The sequence below is a fragment of the Poromitra crassiceps genome, assembly GCF_964638095.1.
Source record: "Poromitra crassiceps genome assembly, chromosome: 1".
Lineage (NCBI taxonomy): Eukaryota > Metazoa > Chordata > Actinopteri > Beryciformes > Melamphaidae > Poromitra > Poromitra crassiceps.
The window spans coordinates 89,394,037-89,400,036 of record NC_139623.1 but is presented as its reverse complement, the minus strand read 5'-3'; positions in this window follow the sequence as shown (position 1 = coordinate 89,400,036).

Sequence of the window (6,000 nt, the reverse complement as noted above, 5' to 3'; positions counted from 1 at the left end):
ACAATCTTACATTCAATAAATCTTGTTAAATCTTACATTCAATAAATATTGTTAAAGCTTGGTCGGCGTTGTGTGTAGTCTCTTAAGGTAGAAGTGAAATTATCTCACCCCCCTGGCATTTTGTTGTTGTTGACTCATATTAGACTGAATGACTAAATAAATAAATAAATGTGGAGATTTTTTTTGCAGTGTAGCCTACATAAGCACACCAACACTAATAATAATAATATCTACACTATAGTGCCAGCAGTGTCTGTCTGTCTCTCCTTCACGTATCTCGAGAACTGTTTGACTTCAAACTCGGGGAGTGCGCTTATAGGGGGACCAGATGGAGTGCATAATTCTTTCAAAAACCAACTCAAATGCCACCTGTTCAAGAAAGCCTACAGTAGGCTATCTGACTTCCACCTCCACCATCCTCCTTCACACTGTAACCTCTTTATCTGTATCTGTTCTGTTTCTGTGTATGTTTGTTAAATGGTTCATTTGTTTTCATGTAAAGCGTCTTTGAGTGTTTAGAAAAGCGCTATATAAGTCCGATCTATTATTATTATTGTAAGATGAGATTTATTTAGTTAATCATTGTTTTAAGATGATCTTATTTTAGGTATGGTTTATGTTTACATGCTGTGAGTAATGGTTCATCAGGTCATAAATATATTCTGTCTATTTCTATTCTAAAGTAGGAACTATATACAGCTTGGCTGTGTAGGGAGTAGAATGGGCGGAGTGATACACCAAACAGTGAAGTGACGCCAAGCCGGTGTGCTTTATTGAACGGACAATAAAGTTACCTGAAGTGGTTCAACACAGAAGCTCTCCTCGTGCAGTTATTATCCACGACCCGAAGAAAGGTTTAGTAATTAAGGAGTTAACGCTACACTACGCCAGCGTTACATTATTATAATGCAAGTTTTCGTGCAATTCGGCATATAGTAGCGCCACTTACTGGCAACCCAAAAAGCGGTTTATCTCGAGAACCGTTCATCAGATCGTCTTCAAACTTGGGGAGTATGCTGCTGGGAACCCGACAGAGTGCAGTGCCAAATTTTGTGCAATTCGGCATAGCGCCACCTACTGGCAACACCAGTAAACTGTTTATCTCGACAACTGTTCGTCTGATCGACTTCAAACTTGGGGAGTGGGACATAGGGCAGCGTTTCTCAAACTGTGGGGTGCTGTTGGTGTCTGACTTCTTTTCACAGCGGAGGAATAAACAAACCCCTCTTCCAGACACAGAGTGGAGTGCAAAAGTTAGTGTGCAGTCAGAATGAAGAGACATTTGACAGGGGGAAAAGAAAAGCAGGCGATGCTTCCGAGACAAACAAGAAGACAACACAAGGCAAGAATTAAATATGATGACGCCTATCTTGCTCTGAGATTCACAGTGAATGTGGTAGGAGATGAGGAGAGACCAGACACAGTAAAACTGTGTTTTATGTCTGAAAACTCGCAGTGGACAGTATGAAACCTAACAAATTAAAAAGACACTTGGAGACATTGCAGCATCTAATACAGTGAATAAGACTTAATGCTCTCACAAATGGACTTGCTAATTTTTCTTGACAAATATTTGTTCTTCTTGCACAGATATAACTTTATTGATATCGTTCTAACAAAGTGATTGCACATTGTATTTGATTTTTGGGTAACACTTTACAATAACATACACAAATACTATAGTAGTTACTAGTAAACTAACCATTAACTAATAGCCAGTTAATGAGTAGCTAATGAAAAATTTGGCATTAGTCAATCACTAGTTAATCATAGTTAATGAGTAGGTAGTCATTAGTTAATGATTAGTATCTAATTTCCTGAGTAGAGTAGTTAATCATTACCTAATGATTACTAAATGTCAGCTCGTGAATAGAGTAGTTAATCATTACTTAATGATTCCAAAATGTCAGTGCGTGAATGTATTAGTTAATCATTAGTTAATCATTAGTTAATCTTTTTGTGTACCCTATTGTAAAGTGGTGCATCATACTCAGTAGTTTATGAATACTGAATCATTACCTGTCCATTAGTTACTCTTTTCGCACCCTAATATAAAGTGAAAGATATCCGTATCAAATAAACACTCCCTCCAGGTGAGATTTGAACCCTGAACCCCAAGAATGTTAAATTGTAAGTCTGGTTCTCTACCATCTGAGCTAACCAGCCTGTTGCTTGTTAGAGCCATACTATCGAATGTAGAGCCTGAGACCAAGTATTATAGTTTAAAGGTATATTCCACCCAAATACTACTTTCTGTCCAAGTACTTACAAGTACTTAGACATAAGTAGTATTTGGCTGAAACATACCTAAGTACTTGGACATGAAGTAGTATTTGGATGGAATATACCTTTAAAACTATAAGTATTTGGAGAGAAGGTAGTACCGTATTTGGGTGGAATATATCTTAAAAACTATAAGTACTTGAACAGAAAGTAGTATGTGGATAGGACATAATGCTTAGTCTCTGACTCTACAGACCTATAGTATGGCTCTACCAAATAACAGGCTGGTTAGCTCAGATGGTAGAGAACCAGACTTACATGATCTTGGGGTTCAGGGTTTGAATCTCACCTGGAGGGAGTGTTTATTTGATAAGGATATCTTTCACTTTATATTAGGGTGCGAAAAGAGTAACTAATGGACAGGTAATGATTCAGTATTCATAAACTACTGAGTATGATGCACCACTTTACAATAGGGTACACAAAAAGATTAACTAATGATTAACTAATACATTCACGCACTGACATTTTGGAATCATTAAGTAATGATTAACTACTCTATTCACGAGCTGACATTTAGTAATCATTAGGTAATGATTAACTTCTCTACTCAGGAAATTAGATACTAATCATTAACTAATGACTACCTACTCATTAACTATGATTAACTAGTGATTGACTAATGCCAAATTTTTCATTAGCTACTCATTAACTGGCTATTAGTTAATGGTTAGTTTACTAGTAACTACCGGTACTATAGTATTTGTGTACGTTATTGTAAAGTGTTACCGATTTTTGTCTGTTGGAGCAATCTAGTTAACTTTGTTATTGTTCTAGCAAAGTAATTGCAGATTTTTCTTTATTTTTTTATTTTTTGTGTGAAAAAGCAGAGATGGAGCAATCTAGTCACAAAATGTTACAAAAAGTCGTATATAAAGTTGAAATGGAAGTAGTTTTTTTATTTGGACAACATTACTGAAAGAAAATAGAAAGGAATGGTCATGATCTTGATGTTACAGTATTTCAATAAAAGTTAAACTTGGACCATTTTGTTAAAATTTTGTTGGGGCGGTGGGGCATGAACATTTTTCCTCCTCCAAAGAGGGGCATGACAAAAAAAGTTTGAGAACCACTGGCTTAGGGGGACCCGACGGAGTGCAGTGCCGAATTTCGTGCAATTCGGCATAGCGCCACCGATCATCCGTTCATCCGATCCACTTCAAACTTAGGTAGTGTGCTGCTGGGGATCCGATGTAGTACAGTGGCAATTTTTTTTGCCACTGCACTATAGCACCATAGCGCCACCTACTGGCAGCAGAAAAAGCAGTTCATCTCGAGAACCGTTCGTCTGATCAACCTCAAACTTGGGGAGTGTGCTGCTGGGAACTCAACGTAATGCCGTGCCAAATTGCGTGCAATTCGACATAGCATGACCTACTGGCAACACAAAAAGTGGTTTATCTCGAGAACTGTTCATCTGATTGACTTCAAACTTGGGGAGTGCGCTGCTTGAAACCTGAAGGAGTGCGGTGCCGCATTCATGCAATTTAGACACATGCATAATCATAGTGCCACCTACTGGCAATACGAAAAGCAGTTTATCTCGAGAACCAACCGATCGACCTGGCGGGTGTGCTGCTGGGAACCCGCGAAATTGCAGTGTGGAATTTCGTGCAATTCGACCAATAAGATCACGGCTTTCATGTATCTCCAGGGCTGTCCGTCCGATCGACTTTGAACTGGGGAACGGGCACCACTCATGTAATATTGTGGTTTTATATTCAAAGCACCTGTGCGTCCTGGTAGCTCACCTGGTAGCACGCATACCACAAAGCACAAAGGCTCGACCCTTCGTGTGGCCGACCCGGTTTCGAATCCAACCTGCAGTTCCTTGCCGCATGTCATCCCCTTTCTCTCCCCACCTTTCCTGTCTGCCTACTGTCCTATATAAAAATAAATAATGGTGAAATGGATAAAAAAAAAATATTCAAAACACCTGGAAGTTATTTTTTTATTTCCAACTATTTGGTTGAAATCTTCTCTTATCAGCACATGCAGGAAGTCTACTCTGTGTTGACCAGCACAATGAATTTAAAAGTGTTCTTTCAAAGAAATACACATGGGAGTCCATTTCTATAGTCCTATAGGAATTTGACTCGTGAACTTGTCAACATCCAATATTGGTGCAATTGTGATACTTGGGTGATCCTTGACAACCAGCTGTCTTGCTCGGCCAACATAGCTGCGACAGCACGCTCCTGTAGATTCTCCCTCTACAACATCCGCAAAATCCGTCCCTTTCTCACAAGGGAAGTGACTCAACTCCTGGTCCAGTCACTTATCATCTCCCGCCTGGACTACTGCAACGTGCTCCTGGCTGGCCTACCTGCCTCTGACATCTGACCGCTTCAGCTAATTCAGAACGCTGCAGCCCGTCTGGTATTCAACCAACCCAAATTCTCTCATGTCACTCCCCTCTTCCGGGACCTTCACTGGCTTCCCATCTCGGCACGCATAAAATTCAAGACACTGGTACTGGCCTACAGGGCCTACACCAGACAGCTCCTATGTACCTGCAATCTATGGTCAGGTTCCAAACCTCTCACTGCTCCCTCCGCTCCTCCACTAGTGCAGGATGCCTCGCCCCTCCTTCGTTACTGGGCCTAAAAAATCGCTCATCCCGATCGCGACTCTTCTCGTCCCTGGCACCTCAATGGTGGAATGAGCTTCCACCTTCGGTCAGGACGGCTGAATCACTGCCGATCTTTCGGAAAAGACTAAAGACACACATTTTCATGCTCCATCTGGACCCTTCTTGAACTAACTTCTTCCTCTCTCTAAAAAAAAAACAAAAAAAAAACACCACTATTTCTTCAGATGTTGTAGTTGTCATAGACTGTGTTGCATAGTTGATTGCTCTATTGCTGACAAAAATGTGTTATTGTAAGTCGCTTTGGATAAAAGCGTCTGCCAAATTACGTAATGTAATGTAATGTGATACTGTGAGACTGTATTTAAACAAATGCAGTCCCTATTCTTGTTTTCCATTCCCCAGTGTTGTTTTGCTGTCAAATTGCTGTCTCCACTTATAGGTGCACAGACGGTTATGTGTTTTTTCTTTATATTAAACAGCAAGAACATGTAACTGCTCCAGTTCTCTCAAAATGCTTTATTGAATAAATGCAATACAAAGTAGACGCTAAGATATTATTTGCATATAAAACACAGTAAATTGTAATGGTGAGTTCTCAGGAAACAAAATAATAATGATAAACACATTATCAGTGAAGGGAAGTCTCTCTGTTATATATAGTAAATGCATAGGGTAAATCTGGGCGGGCGAGTCTAGGAATCACGAATAAACAATAAGCTGATCATATATATATATACATACATATACATACATATATATACATATATATATATATATATATATATATATATATATATATATACATATATATATATATATATATACACACACAGTACACACACACACACACCTTGATAAGTCAGGATGCAAGATAAAGTAAGTGTATCCTTTTTGAGGTGTACAGTAATTGTGAGCAACTGACTATCAATACATTTTACCCTGAAGCAATCCTTAAAATAATCTCTCATTCCCAATTCATCCTGCATTGACTATTTGTCAGAACCACTGGTGATTATACATTGGTGCACCGGATGCACGTGCAACCCCTAGTGGCCAGATTATTTTTTATTTTATTTCTACATAATAAACTATAGATGTCCCGCATTCGCGCCAGATGGAGCGCG